The sequence below is a fragment of the Brassica rapa genome, unplaced genomic scaffold, assembly GCF_000309985.2.
Source record: "Brassica rapa cultivar Chiifu-401-42 unplaced genomic scaffold, CAAS_Brap_v3.01 Scaffold0657, whole genome shotgun sequence".
Classification (NCBI taxonomy): domain Eukaryota; kingdom Viridiplantae; phylum Streptophyta; class Magnoliopsida; order Brassicales; family Brassicaceae; genus Brassica; species Brassica rapa.
The window spans coordinates 66556-83535 of NW_022610597.1; positions in this window are offsets into that span (position 1 = coordinate 66556).

The window sequence follows — 16980 nt, forward strand, 5'->3', positions numbered from 1 at the left end:
CTTTGTCATTCTAATCAAACCAGGATGAATCGCGATGTAAGAAGCTTGATTTTGATACATAAAGTAGTGGAGAATCACCAGGAAGCTGAATAAATCTCATAGGAGTTAGGATGAAGAAGCTATCCCACTTTCAAATCAGGTGATCCCAGTTTTCCTGTTTGGGAATATGACAGCTTCTTTGTCATTCTAATCAAACCAGGATGAATCGCGATGTAAGAAGCTTGATTTTGATACATAAAGTAGTGGAGAATCACCAGGAAGTGAATAAATCTCATAGGAGTTAGGATGAAGAAGCTATCCCACTTTCAAATCAGGTGATCCCAGTTTTCCTGTTTGGGAATATGACAGCTTCTTTGTCATTCTAATCAAACCAGGATGAATCGCGATGTAAGAAGCTTGATTTTGATACATAAAGTAGTGGAGAATCACCAGGAAGCTGAATAAATCTCATAGGAGTTAGGATGAAGAAGCTATCCCACTTTCAAATCAGGTGATCCCAGTTTTCCTGTTTGGGAATATGACAGCTTCTTTGTCATTCTAATCAAACCAGGATGAATCGCGATGTAAGAAGCTTGATTTTGATACATAAAGTAGTGGAGAATCACCAGGAAGCTGAATAAATCTCATAGGAGTTAGGATGAAGAAGCTATCCCACTTTCAAATCAGGTGATCCCAGTTTTCCTGTTTGGGAATATGACAGCTTCTTTGTCATTCTAATCAAACCAGGATGAATCGCGATGTAAGAAGCTTGATTTTGATACATAAAGTAGTGGAGAATCACCAGGAAGCTGAATAAATCTCATAGGAGTTAGGATGAAGAAGCTATCCCACTTTCAAATCAGGTGATCCCAGTTTTCCTGTTTGGGAATATGACAGCTTCTTTGTCATTCTAATCAAACCAGGATGAATCGCGATGTAAGAAGCTTGATTTTGATACATAAAGTAGTGGAGAATCACCAGGAAGCGAATAAATCTCATAGGAGTTAGGATGAAGAAGCTATCCCACTTTCAAATCAGGTGATCCCAGTTTTCCTGTTTGGGAATATGACAGCTTCTTTGTCATTCTAATCAAACCAGGATGAATCGCGATGTAAGAAGCTTGATTTTGATACATAAAGTAGTGGAGAATCACCAGGAAGCTGAATAAATCTCATAGGAGTTAGGATGAAGAAGCTATCCCACTTTCAAATCAGGTGATCCCAGTTTTCCTGTTTGGGAATATGACAGCTTCTTTGTCATTCTAATCAAACCAGGATGAATCGCGATGTAAGAAGCTTGATTTTGATACATAAAGTAGTGGAGAATCACCAGGAAGTGAATAAATCTCATAGGAGTTAGGATGAAGAAGCTATCCCACTTTCAAATCAGGTGATCCCAGTTTTCCTGTTTGGGAATATGACAGCTTCTTTGTCATTCTAATCAAACCAGGATGAATCGCGATGTAAGAAGCTTGATTTTGATACATAAAGTAGTGGAGAATCACCAGGAAGCTGAATAAATCTCATAGGAGTTAGGATGAAGAAGCTATCCCACTTTCAAATCAGGTGATCCCAGTTTTCCTGTTTGGGAATATGACAGCTTCTTTGTCATTCTAATCAAACCAGGATGAATCGCGATGTAAGAAGCTTGATTTTGATACATAAAGTAGTGGAGAATCACCAGGAAGTCGAATAAATCTCATAGGAGTTAGGATGAAGAAGCTATCCCACTTTCAAATCAGGTGATCCCAGTTTTCCTGTTTGGGAATATGACAGCTTCTTTGTCATTCTAATCAAACCAGGATGAATCGCGATGTAAGAAGCTTGATTTTGATACATAAAGTAGTGGAGAATCACCAGGAAGCTGAATAAATCTCATAGGAGTTAGGATGAAGAAGCTATCCCACTTTCAAATCAGGTGATCCCAGTTTTCCTGTTTGGGAATATGACAGCTTCTTTGTCATTCTAATCAAACCAGGATGAATCGCGATGTAAGAAGCTTGATTTTGATACATAAAGTAGTGGAGAATCACCAGGAAGCTGAATAAATCTCATAGGAGTTAGGATGAAGAAGCTATCCCACTTTCAAATCAGGTGATCCCAGTTTTCCTGTTTGGGAATATGACAGCTTCTTTGTCATTCTAATCAAACCAGGATGAATCGCGATGTAAGAAGCTTGATTTTGATACATAAAGTAGTGGAGAATCACCAGGAAGCTGAATAAATCTCATAGGAGTTAGGATGAAGAAGCTATCCCACTTTCAAATCAGGTGATCCCAGTTTTCCTGTTTGGGAATATGACAGCTTCTTTGTCATTCTAATCAAACCAGGATGAATCGCGATGTAAGAAGCTTGATTTTGAACATAAAGTAGTGGAGAATCACCAGGAAGCCGAATAAATCTCATAGGAGTTAGGATGAAGAAGCTATCCCACTTTCAAATCAGGTGATCCCAGTTTTCCTGTTTGGGAATATGACAGCTTCTTTGTCATTCTAATCAAACCAGGATGAATCGCGATGTAAGAAGCTTGATTTTGAAACATAAAGTAGTGGAGAATCACCAGGAAGCTGAATAAATCTCATAGGAGTTAGGATGAAGAAGCTATCCCACTTTCAAATCAGGTGATCCCAGTTTTCCTGTTTGGGAATATGACAGCTTCTTTGTCATTCTAATCAAACCAGGATGAATCGCGATGTAAGAAGCTTGATTTTGATACATAAAGTAGTGGAGAATCACCAGCAAGTCGAATAAATCTCATAGGAGTTAGGATGAAGAAGCTATCCCACTTTCAAATCAGGTGATCCCAGTTTTCCTTTTTGGGAATATGACAGCTTCTTTGTCATTCTAATCAAACCAGGATGAATCGCGATGTAAGAAGCTTGATTTTGAAACATAAAGTAGTGGAGAATCACCAGGAAGCTGAATAAATCTCATAGGATTTAGGATGAAGAAGCTATCTGATGTGATCATGGACCAACTACCTAATGAAGATGATAAGGATCTAGATAAGCCGGCTGATGAAGATGTCATATCCTTGCCTAAAGGACCTATGACTCGATCAAGATCAAGAAAGCTCACGCAAGTTATTGGAGGATTGGTTAAGATGTCATGGAAGCAAGAGGAATGTCTTGGTAGAAGCTTGATCAACCAAGACACACTTATCACCATTCAAGCTACTTCACCATCAAGCTGATCATCAACTAAGCAAGCAATCTATGCGTGCTCTTTTTCCCTATCTTTGGTTTTGTCCCAATGGGTTTTCCAAAGATAGGTTTTTAACGAGGCCATAGATTTGCTTCTCAAATCTCTTAGTTGATGATCTCGATCCAACCTTATCCCGGATCAACCTTATGTTACATTATGTCTTTCATTTCATGTTTTTTGTTTTCAAACTTGTCTTTTGTTTCTATTTCCAAGAGAAACCGTGTGCCTTTACTCTCTTGATAGTTTTCGAGAAGCTTGGAGTCTGTTCCAACTTCTCTTATATAAGTGTACTTTGAAACCCTCATGAATAACAATTATCTTTTATCAAAACCCTTTCTTTGTTCTCTCTATTACTTGTTCGCGAGTTATTGAGTGTTCTTGTTGGTGTGTAATATCCAACAGCCCAAGAGTGTCTATCTCGGTGTGTCATATCCGATCTAGTCACTTAGGAGTATCAAGAAGCCTTTCCGCAGCCTCTTGTGTCACCAATCGATCCACAACCTTGTAGAGCTTGAGTCTTTGATTCGTTCTAGCAAGGATCTATCCCATACTATCCAGAGAAGCAATCTAGGGACGTATTATGTGGTATCAGAGCATCTCTGGTTAGGGAAGTACTCGTTTCTCTTTTGTGTCGATTTAACCTGTTCACCTTCTTGATCAAGTTTTAGATCGATCCGTTTTGTTTCAACTGATCTGTTCTTTGATTCGTAAAATCCATTGATAGATCTGTAATCCGTGGTTGTTTGATTGTGTGATCTAATCATTTTGTGTCGATTAAACTGTTAAGAGTTTTGAATTGATAGATCTAGGTTTCGCGCTTTTAGATCCGATCGTTATCGATTCATATTCTCGTATTGATCTCTTGTTTGAATCTGATTGATTGTGTGATCTGTTTTAAATCATCTATAACAACTAGATCCACTTGTGTAACGTCGAAATCTGATCAACGAACCTACCCTGATCTCGTTTCTATTGTGATCTATTTGTTGTCGATTTGAATTCTAGTTGCTTGTTAATCAAGTTTTCTTTACCGCCAGTTTATTTCAGTTTAAAATCTCTTGATCATCTACTGATTACGATCAGTTTATTGGAATTATTTACTGGTTGAGTGTTGTTGTTGATTCTAGGTACCAATGGGGAAAGAATCAGAAGAAGAAGCCGAGCTAGTAAGGAAGAACAAGATGCTGAGAGAGCAAATGACCGAGCAAATGAATCAGACTATGATCTCTACAATGGCTGATATGCTCAAGGCTAGCATGAAGGAATTACGTGAGGAGATGAGACAAGAGTGGAGGCAAGCTACTGGCCAGGGACATAGCAATGAGTCTAGAAGAAACCGGCCTACTCCAGTACGGCAAGAGCATGCGGGTTCACAAGAGACCGACAACTACTACTCGCGCCATAGAACTGAGCGCAGTAGTTCTTCTTCTGAACTGAGCAGAGGAAGATCGAGGCGTGAACATGATGGAAGGGGGTCACGCAAAGACAAGCTTTCTGGACTTAAGCTTAAGATTCCATCCTTCCATGGCAAGGTTGATCCAGATGCCTATTTGGAATGGGAAAAGAAGATCGAGCTTGTCTTCAATTGCCAACACTACTCCAATGCCCAACGGATCAAGATAGCAGCAACTGAATTCTATGATTATGCATTAAGTTGGTGGGATCAGCTTGTAACTACTAGACGGCTTAACCAAGAGAACCCGGTTGATTCATGGCACGAGATGAAGTCACTCATGCGCAAACGGTTTGTTCCAAGTCATTATCACCGCGATCTACATCAAAAGCTACGAAGACTTACCCAAGGAACACGAACTGTTGAAGAGTACTATCAAGACATGGAGTTGCTGATGTTACGCGCTAGTATCTTGGAGGATAGAGAAGCTACTATGGCAAGGTTTCTTGGAGGGCTTAACCGTGAGATACAAGACAATGTGGAGATGCAACACTATGTGGAGATAGAAGAGATGTTGCACAAAGCTATTCTAGTGGAGCAGCAGCTCAAGAGGAAGGGTAACTCACGCAGCTATGGATCTTCTAAGTTCCACCACTCTAAGGAGGAGAAAACATCCTATCTAAAGGATAGTAAGTCTCAGCAGAAAGAAGAGACTAAGCCAAGCAGCACCTACAGCAAAGACAAAGGCAAAGCTGAAGTTACTAGTTCAAGGACTAGAGATGTTAAGTGCTTCAAATGTCAAGGGCGTGGGCATTATGCTAATGAGTGCACCAACAAAAAGGTTATGATTCTTCTTGAGAATGGAGAGTATGAATCAGAAGAAGAGAAGTTTGGGTCTGATCATGAGGAGTCTGAAGAAGAAAGTGAAGTAGAACCCGTGAAAGGAAGATTGTTGGTGACAAGAAGGCTCTTGAACGTGCAAGCCAAGAATGGAGAGCTTGAGCAGCGAGAGAATCTATTCTACACAAGGTGTATGGTTCAGGGAAAGGTGTGCAGCCTCATTATTGATGGAGGAAGTTGTGTCAATGTAGCTAGTGAGACAATGGTGAAGAAATTGGGTTTGAAAGTTCAGAAACACCCAAGACCCTACAGACTGCAGTGGCTCAATGAGGAGGGCGAGATGAGAGTTTCTAATCAAGTACTGGTTCCTATAGCCATTGGTAGATATGAAGATGAAGTCTTGTGTGATGTGTTGCCAATGGAAGCTAGTCATATACTTCTGGGAAGACCCTGGCAGTATGATAGACGTGTGAATCATGATGGCTTCACCAACAAGCATTCATTCGAATTCAAGGGAAAGAAGACTGTGCTGGTGCCTTTATCTCCTCAAGAGGTTCATGAAGATCAAGTCCAGCTTCAGAAAAAGAAAGAGAAAGAGATTGATCTCAAACCTGATCATAACAAGCATCACAGCCTCTATGCCAAACAGGGAGATATCAAAAGAATTCTCTACTCTCAAAATTCTATTATCTTGCTTATGTTTAAAGAGACTCTTCTAACAGTTACTGATCACACACCGGATTATCCGAGTGAACTAGTTTCTCTTTTACAGGAGTATGCAGATGTGTTTCCAGAAGATAGTCCCATTGGATTGCCTCCAGTGCGTGGGATTGAGCACCAAATAGACTTTGTACCTGGTTCTACACTGCCCAACCGTCCAGCATACAGGACCAATCCAGTTGAAACTAAAGAATTGCAAAAACAAGTAGAGGAGCTGATGGAGAAGGGTCATATCCGAGAGAGTTTGAGTCCTTGTGCAGTTCCAGTGCTCCTTGTGCCAAAGAAAGATGGGAGCTGGCGCATGTGTGTTGATTGTAGAGCAATCAACAACATAACAGTGAAGTATCGCCACCCTATTCCTAGATTAGATGATATGCTTGATGAATTGCATGGTTCTTGCATCTTTTCTAAGATAGATTTGAAAAGTGGATATCATCAAATTAGGATGAAAGAAGGAGATGAGTGGAAAACTGCTTTTAAAACTAAACATGGTTTGTATGAATGGTTAGTTATGCCATTTGGATTAACCAATGCGCCTAGTACATTCATGAGACTGATGAATCATATTCTTAGATCTTTCATAGGCATCTTTGTTGTTGTGTACTTTGATGATATATTAGTTTACAGCAAATGCTTAGAAGATCATATAGAACATCTTAGGGCTGTTTTGGATGTTTTGAGAAAAGAAAAGCTTTATGCCAATCTAAAGAAGTGCACTTTTTGCACAGATAACTTGGTCTTTCTAGGTTTTGTTGTAAGTGCAGATGGTGTAAAGGTGGATCAGGAAAAGATCAAAGCAATACAAGAGTGGCCGAGTCCAACTACAGTGGGAGAAGTAAGGAGTTTTCATGGACTGGCAGGTTTCTATAGGCGCTTTGTGAAGGATTTCAGCACTCTAGCAGCTCCCCTAACTGAGATAATCAAGAAGGATGTAGGATTCAAGTGGGGAGAAGATCAAGAAGCCGCATTCCAACTCCTTAAAGAGAAGCTTACTCAATCTCCTCTTCTCTGTTAATCAGAGTTGAGACATTTGAGGTAAAGACACAAAGGAGTTGAGAACATAAAGAGAGCAAAGAGGTGAAGAGGAGGAATGGGTTGATCATCCGTACAAGGCCGTACAAGTGATCATCCGTACAAGGTAAAAGGGATCAAGTAACTATCCAAGTAACTCCCATGTACTGAGCTTAAGTTACACTCGGCCAAGACCTTATCCGAACGTTGAGAGGATAAGGGAGACGCGGCTTGACAGCTAGGACAGGCTGGCAAGAGCTGGAAAGGAAGAGCATCTAGTCTTGGATCAAGAAGATGCTCCAAACGTGTGAAGACACTCATTGGCCGGTTCAAATTAAAGCTTAGGCTCCTCTTTGACTCTACATGCTTACTTAGCTTTATGATTTCGAAAACCCTAAGTGTATGGACCTATATATATGTAATCTCATCTCTTAATAAAGATTAGACAGTTCTAAACAATCTTTCTCTTTACTCATTTCATCATGATTCTTCATTAGTCTCTAATCAGTTTCGTAAATCTCTTATTCTCTTCCTTAATCCTATTCTAAACTCAGATTAATCTTTATATTCCTAAAAGTCATATGGTATCAGAGCCAGGTTGATTACAATCTGAGTTCGTGAGTGATTCTCTTAAGGATTCAAGTTTGAAACTTTAAGAGAACAAGTGAGTGTGTTTGAGAGTTTCTTGAGAGTTCAAAAGCTCAAGGTGTTTTGTGTGTGTCTTGGTGGTCCGTGGGAGGTTCATTTGAAGACTCAAGAGTGAATCTGTGTTCTAGAGAGCAGCGTGGGTTCTCAGTTCAAGATCTAACCGGTTGTTCAAGTTTTAAACGTCAAGCTGTTCAAGATGGAGAGTGGCATGAAGATGAAGGTCGCGGTGACATTCAAAGGAACCAACTACCTAGTCTGGTCTAGGATGGTGAAAACTGCTGTGGGAAGCAAGGGTTTGTGGAAGCATATCACATCTGGTGAGGCTCCAAAGGTGATTACTCAGGGGGGTGAAACGGAGAGTCCCGAGGAGAGCGTTGTAGAGAAGTGGCAACAAGAAGACATGATGGTGATGTCTGTCCTACATGCCTCTTTGGAGCCGGCTATACTAGATGCTTATAGCTACTGTGAGACAGCCAAGGAGCTGTGGGATACTCTACAGAAAGTGTATGGAAACACTTCTAACCTGAACCGAGTGTTTGAAGTCAAGAAGGCAATCAATGGGTTAACTCAAGATGACACGGAGTTCACTAAGCACTTGGGGAGGTTCAGGTCTCTTTGGTCTGAGTTGGAGATGCTGAGGCCAAGCACGGTTGATCCAGAGCTTCTAAATGAGAGACGTGAGCAGGACAAGGTCTTTGGGTTGCTGCTCACGTTGAATGCAAGCTACAGTGGTCTTATCCAGCACATGCTATGGTCTGAGAAGCTGCCTGACCTTGAAGAGGTGTGTGCTAAGATACAGAAGGAGCAGGGCTCAATGGGTTTGTTTGGAGGCAAGGGAGACTTATCTCTTGCAAACGCTGTGCAACCTGACCGGGAAGAGCCTCCACAAGCTAACAAAGCTGGTTACAACAAGTATGAGGATAGGAAGTTCAATGGGAATTGTGATCACTGCAAGAAGCATGGACACAAGAAGAGTCAGTGCTGGATACTCCATCCCCACTTGAAGCCGGCTAAGTTCATGAAGGAGAGAGAGGCAAAAGCTCACATGACTGAAGGATCAAGCGGAGCAGGGCCATCCAACCGTGGAGCTGAAGTGGAGAACCGTGAAGGAGATGGAAAGGCTTTGGTGACCTACACTGGAGCTATCAACCCCCGAGGCAATGATCAAGACTTCATCAGGAGATCCGAGATGGATGCACTCATCAAAATGCTCAAGGATAATGGTAACATTCATGGGTATTCATTTGGTGCTTCTATGATTGCTAGAACTATAGAAATGACTCCTAATGTGGCTGAGATTGCTAGGATTGATAGTAAGACTGGAATTGAGCATTGCATTGATAGAAATGCTAGGATGAATGCATATAGATCACAGATTAGCATCTGCCATAGTGCTAGCAATACATCCAAACCATTGATTATAGATTCAGGTGCATCTCATCATATGATTAGTGACACCAACCTGATTAAAGATATAGAACCTACTAATGGATGTGTGATGATTGCAAATGGGGATAAAATACCTATTAAGGGAATAGGAAACTTAAAGCTATTTGATAAGAACACTAGAGCTTTTTACATTCCGGAATTCACATCAAACCTACTTTCAGTTAAGAAATGCACTACTGATTTGAATTGCAATGTTATATTCAGTCCTAATGATGTGAAGTTTCAGGATATTGAGAGCAGCCAATTGATTGGAAAAGGAGTTACAAAGGGAGACTTATACATGCTTGAGAAGCTTGATCCTGTTTCCAATTATAACTGCTCATTTACTTCTGCTTCTAGTTTGAATAAAAATGCATTGTGGCATGCTAGACTAGGTCATCCCCATGAGAGGGCTTTAAACTTGATGTTACCAGGTGTGGTTTTTGAAAATAATAAGTGTGAAGCTTGCATTTTAGGCAAGCATTGTAAGAATGTGTTTCCAAGAACATCTACTGTTTATGAAAATTGCTTTGATTTGATTCATACTGATGTGTGGACTGCACCTAGTTTTTCTAGAGATAATCATAAGTATTTTGTCACATTCATTGATGAAAAATCTAAATACACCTGGTTAACACTCATTCCATCAAAAGATAGGGTGATAGATGCATTCAAGAACTTTCAAGCTTATGTGACTAACCATTATCATGCTAGGATTAAAATTTTGAGATCAGATAATGGAGGAGAGTACACAAGCTATGCGTTCAAGAGTCATCTAGATCACCATGGAATCCTTCATCAAACAAGCTGTCCCTACACACCACAACAGAATGGTGTAGCTGAGAGAAAGAACAGGCACTTGATGGAAGTGGCTCGGTCACTGATGTTCCAAGCTAATGTACCTAAGAGATTCTGGAGTGATGCTGTATCCACTGCGTGCTACCTAATCAACAGGATGCCTACAAAGGTGTTGAAGGATCAAGCACCATTTGAAGTTCTGAACAAGCGCAAGCCATCCTTGGAATACATGAGAGTGTTTGGATGCTTATGCTATGTTCTAGTACCAGGAGAGTTGAGGAACAAGCTAGAAGCAAGGAGCAGAAAGGCAATGTTCATTGGCTACTCAACAACTCAAAAAGGATATAAGTGTTATGATCCAGAAGCTAGAAGGGTACTTGTATCTAGAGATGTGAAGTTCATTGAAGAAAGAGGATACTATGAGGAGAAGAATCAAGAAGATTTGAAGGATCTCACATCAGATAAGGCTGGAGTCTTAAGAATCATTTTGGAAGGTCTCGGTATCAAGATGAACCAGGATCAATCCACAAGAAGTGGAAGACAAGAAGAGAGCTCAACTGCACCAAGTGGAGCTGCTCAAACACCTCACCTTGATCATGAGGGGGGAAGTGAACCTGAAACTCAAGAAAATGGCCAAGAAGGAGTCGGCTTGAGTGAGGAAGGAGAGTTCAACTCAGGTTCTCATCATCAAGGTGAGCAAGACCAAGGAGAGGAAGAACATCAGAGTGAAGCACAAGAACCGCATACACAAGCTGAGCCGGTTCAAGAGCAAGAACAACCTGTATTGAGGAGGAGCACAAGGCTGAGAAAGGATCCTTCCTCTTGGGTAAACACGCGAGTGTACTACAATGCCCAAGCTGTGGAGCATCCTTCTCAAGTTGTGTGTTCCTTTGCTCAATACCCTGAAGAACATTGTGCCTTCATGGTTAACTTGGATGAGAACTACATCCCAAGAAGCTATGAAGAAGCAATCATGGATAAAGAATGGAAGGAGTCAGTTGGAGCTGAGGCAGGAGCTATGATCAAGAATGATACATGGTATGAGAGTGAGTTACCAAAAGGGAAGAAGGCTGTGACTAGTAGATGGATCTTCACAATCAAGTATAAGGCTGATGGTACAATTGAGAGGAAGAAGTCAAGACTGGTTGCAAGAGGTTTCACTCAAACTTATGGAGAGGATTACATTGAGACCTTTGCACCAGTAGCTAAACTGCACACAATCCGGATTGTATTAAGCTTGGCTGTGAATCTTGGATGGGGCTTATGGCAAATGGATGTGAAGAATGCATTTCTACAAGGAGAGCTGGAGGATGAAGTGTATATGCATCCACCTCCAGGCTTGGAACACTTAGTGAAGAAAGGGAATGTGTTGAGACTGAAGAAAGCTATCTATGGACTGAAGCAATCACCAAGAGCTTGGTACAACAAGCTGAGTACTACTCTGAATGGACGAGGCTTCAAGAAGTCTGAACTAGACCACACCCTCTTCACTCTCACTACTTCCTCAGGTATGATTGCACTCCTTGTGTATGTTGATGATATCATTATCACAGGAAGTGATAAGGAAGGTATCATAGCAACCAAGGAGTTCCTTAAATCCATGTTTGAGATTAAAGACTTGGGAGAAATGAAATACTTTCTTGGAATTGAGATATGTAGATCCAAGGAAGGTTTGTTCATGTCCCAAAGGAAGTATACACTTGATCTTTTGAAAGGTGCAGGTGCTTATGGAGGCAAGACAGCAAGGATGCCTATGGAGGATGGCTACAAAGTCCCACGAGAGGGGGAGATTGAAGACAGCAAACCTTATCAGGATCCTAAACTCTATAGAAAGCTAGTTGGCAAATTGATTTACCTTACCATAACTAGGCCTGACATTTGCTTTGCTGTGAATCAGGTGAGTCAACACATGCAAGTGCCTAAGGAACATCATTGGCGCATGGTGGAGAGGATCTTGATGTATCTCAACGGCTCACCTGATCAAGGAGTATGGATGGGTTGCAATGGGAGTACTGAAGTGGTTGGATATTGTGATGCGGATTGGGCTGGTGATAGAGCAGACAGGAGATCAACCACAGGCTATTGCACATTCATTGGAGGCAACTTGGTTACTTGGAAGAGTAAGAAGCAGAAGGTGGTGTCTTGCTCAAGTGCAGAAGCTGAGTATAGAGCTATGCTGAAGCTGACCAACGAGCTGGTGTGGATCAAGGGCATCTTAAAGCATTTGGAGATTGATCAAGCCACGCCAATGACAATGCATTGTGATAACCAAGCTGCCATCCACATTGCCTCCAACTCGGTGTTCCATGAGAGAACCAAGCACATTGAAGTGGATTGTCACAAGGTGAGGCAGATGATCATCTTAGGAGTCATCTTGCCATGCTACACAAGAAGTGAAGATCAGTTAGCGGATGTGTTCACCAAGGCTGCAAGACAGAAGACAATGGAGTCCATTCACATCAGGTTGGGCCTCATTGATCTTGGGAAGAGAAGGAGCTGATCCCCTTTGGCTGTGAGGTCTTTACTCTTTTTCCCTTATCAAGGTTTTATCCCAATGGGTTTTCCTTGGTAAGGTTTTTAATGAGGAAGATCTCATGGCTGTCCAAGCTTAGACTTTCACAAAGCTAAGCTTGAGGGGGAGTGTTAATCAGAGTTGAGACATTTGAGGTAAAGACACAAAGGAGTTGAGAACATAAAGAGAGCAAAGAGGTGAAGAGGAGGAATGGGTTGATCATCCGTACAAGGCCGTACAAGTGATCATCCGTACAAGGTAAAAGGGATCAAGTAACTATCCAAGTAACTCCCATGTACTGAGCTTAAGTTACACTCGGCCAAGACCTTATCCGAACGTTGAGAGGATAAGGGAGACGCGGCTTGACAGCTAGGACAGGCTGGCAAGAGCTGGAAAGGAAGAGCATCTAGTCTTGGATCAAGAAGATGCTCCAAACGTGTGAAGACACTCATTGGCCGGTTCAAATTAAAGCTTAGGCTCCTCTTTGACTCTACATGCTTACTTAGCTTTATGATTTCGAAAACCCTAAGTGTATGGACCTATATATATGTAATCTCATCTCTTAATAAAGATTAGACAGTTCTAAACAATCTTTCTCTTTACTCATTTCATCATGATTCTTCATTAGTCTCTAATCAGTTTCGTAAATCTCTTATTCTCTTCCTTAATCCTATTCTAAACTCAGATTAATCTTTATATTCCTAAAAGTCATATTCTCATACTTCCTGATTTTTCTAAAACATTTGAAATAGAATGTGATGCCTCAGGAATTGGAATTGGTGCTGTTTTGATGCAGGATAAGAGACCTATTGCTTACTTCAGTGAGAAACTCAGTGGAGCTACTCTCAACTATGCCACTTATGACAAAGAACTCTACGCATTGGTGAGAGCTCTACAGACTTGGCAGCATTATCTCTGGCCAAAGGAGTTTGTCATTCATACCGACCATGAATCTCTCAAGTATCTCAAAGGACAAAGTAAGCTCAGCAAGAGACATGCTAGATGGGTAGAGTTCATTGAAACCTTTCCTTATGTGATCAAATACAAACAAGGTAAGGAAAATATAGTTGCTGATGCACTATCCAGAAGGTATGTCCTCTTAACTACTCTTGATGCTAAGTTGCTAGGCTTTGAGCAGATTAAAGAAATGTATGAATCTGATCCTGACTTTCAAGAAGCTTATAAATCATGTGCTAAGTATGCTTCTGGACATTATTTTAGGCATGATGGATTCTTATTCTATGACAATCGTTTATGTGTGCCTAATTGCTCTTTGAGAGATCTATTTGTCAGGGAATCCCATGGAGGAAGCTTGATGGGTCACTTTGGTATAGCAAAAACCCTTAAAGTTCTGCAGGATCACTTCTATTGGCCGCATATGAAAAGAGATGTGGAGAGAATCTGTGGAAGGTGCACAACTTGCAAGCTTGCAAAGTCTAAAGTTCAACCCCACGGTTTGTATACTCCTTTGCCTATTCCTACTCATCCTTGGAATGATATATCTATGGATTTTGTTATGGGTTTGCCTAGAACTAGGACTGGAAAGGATTCTATCTTTGTGGTTGTTGATAGATTCTCTAAAATGGCACATTTCATAGCTTGCAATAAAACTGATGATGCATTACATGTAGCTAACTTGTTCTTTAAAGAAGTTGTACGTTTGCATGGAATGCCTAGGACTATAGTTTCAGATAGAGACACTAAATTCCTTAGCTACTTTTGGAAAACATTGTGGTCTAAACTAGGAACTAAGTTATTGTTTTCTACTACTTGTCATCCACAAACTGATGGGCAAACTGAAGTAGTTAATAGAACCCTAGGAACTCTCCTGCGTGCATTCATCAAAAAGAACTTGAAATCATGGGAAGATTACTTGCCTCATTGTGAATTTGCATACAATCATGCTATGCATTCTGCTTCTAAGTTTTCTCCTTTTGAAATTGTTTATGGGTTCAATCCCATCTCACCTTTGGATCTGATACCTTTGCCTGAGTGTGAAAGAGTTAGTATGGATGGGAAAAAGAAAGCTGAGATGGTTCAGCAGATTCATGAGCAAGCTAAGCGCAATCTTGAAGAGAAAACTAAGCAATACGCCAAACAAGCTAACAAGGGAAGGCGTGAGATGATCTTTGATGTTGGAGATCAAGTATGGGTTCACTTGAGGAAAGAGAGGTTTCCAAGGGAGAGGAAGTCTAAGCTAATGCCGCGGATTGATGGTCCTTTTGAAGTCACCAAGAGGATCAATGACAATGCCTACAAACTTGATCTGCAAGGTAAGTACGATATAAGTGATAGCTTCAATGTTACTGACTTGATCCCTTTTGTTGCAGATGAGCCAGATTTGAGGACAAATCCTTTTCAAGAGGGAGGGGATGATGTGATCATGGACCAACTACCTAATGAAGATGATAAGGATCTAGATAAGCCGGCTGATGAAGATGTCCTATCCTTGCCTAAAGGACCTATGACTCGATCAAGATCAAGAAAGCTCACGCAAGTTATTGGAGGATTGGTTAAGATGTCATGGAAGCAAGAGGAATGTCTTGGTAGAAGCTTGATCAACCAAGACACACTTATCACCATTCAAGCTACTTCACCATCAAGCTGATCATCAACTAAGCAAGCAATCTATGCGTGCTCTTTTTCCCTATCTTTGGTTTTGTCCCAATGGGTTTTCCAAAGATAGGTTTTTAACGAGGCCATAGATTTGCTTCTCAAATCTCTTAGTTGATGATCTCGATCCAACCTTATCCCGGATCAACCTTATGTTACATTATGTCTTTCATTTCATGTTTTTGTTTTCAAACTTGTCTTTTGTTTCTATTTCCAAGAGAAACCGTGTGCCTTTACTCTCTTGATAGTTTTCGAGAAGCTTGGAGTCTGTTCCAACTTCTCTTATATAAGTGTACTTTGAAACCCTCATGAATAACAATTATCTTTTATCAAAACCCTTTCTTTGTTCTCTCTATTACTTGTTCGCGAGTTATTGAGTGTTCTTGTTGGTGTGTAATATCCAACAGCCCAAGAGTGTCTATCTCGGTGTGTCATATCCGATCTAGTCACTTAGGAGTATCAAGAAGCCTTTCCGCAGCCTCTTGTGTCACCAATCGATCCACAACCTTGTAGAGCTTGAGTCTTTGATTCGTTCTAGCAAGGATCTATCCCATACTATCCAGAGAAGCAATCTAGGGACGTATTACTATCCCACTTTCAAATCAGGTGATCCCAGTTTTCCTGTTTGGGAATATGACAGCTTCTTTGTCATTCTAATCAAACCAGGATGAATCGCGATGTAAGAAGCTTGATTTTGATACATAAAGTAGTGGAGAATCACGAGGAAGTCGAATAAATCTCATAGGAGTTAGGATGAAGAAGCTATCCCACTTTCAAATCAGGTGATCCCAGTTTTCCTGTTTGGGAATATGACAGCTTCTTTGTCATTCTAATCAAACCAGGATGAATCGCGATGTAAGAAGCTTGATTTTGATACATAAAGTAGTGGAGAATCATCAGGAAGCTGAATAAATCTCATAGGATTTAGGATGAAGAAGCTATCCCACTTTCAAATTACGTGATCCCAGTTTTCCTGTTTGGGAATATGACAGCTTCTTTATCATTCTAATCAAACCAGGATGAATCGCGATGTAAGAAGCTTGATTTTGATACATAAAGTAGTGGAGAATCACCAGGAAGTCGAATAAATCTCATAGGAGTTAAGATGAAGAAGCTATCCCACTTTCAAATCAGGTGATCCCAGTTTTCCTGTTTGGGAATATGACAGCTTCTTTGTCATTCTAATCAAACCAGGATGACTCGCGATGTAAGAAGCTTGATTTTGATACATAAAGTAGTGGAGAATCACCAGGAAGCTGAATAAATCTCATAGGAGTTAGGATGAAGAAGCTATTCCACTTTCAAATCAGGTGATCCCAGTTTTCCTGTTTGGGAATATGACAGCTTCTTTGTCATTCTAATCAAACCAGGATGAATCGCGATGTAAGAAGATTGATTTTGATACATAAAGTAGTGGAGAATCACCAGGAAGTCGAATAAATCTCATAGGAGTTAGGATGAAGAAGTTATCCCACTTTCAAATCAGGTGATCCCAGTTTTCCTGTTTGGGAATATGACAGCTTCTTTGTCATTCTAATGAAACCAGGATGAATCGCGATGTAAGAAGCTTGATTTTGATACATAAAGTAGTGGAGAATCACCAGGAAGCTGAATAAATCTCATAGGAGTTAGGATGAAGAAGCTATCCCACTTTCAAATCAGGTGATCCCAGTTTTCCTGTTTGGGAATATGACAGCTTCTTTGTCATTCTAATCAAACCAGGATGAATCGCGATGTAAGAAGCTTCATTTTGATACATAAAGTAGTGGAGAATCATCAGGAAGCTGAATAAATCTCATAGGAGTTAGGATGAAGAAGCTATCCCACTTTCAAAT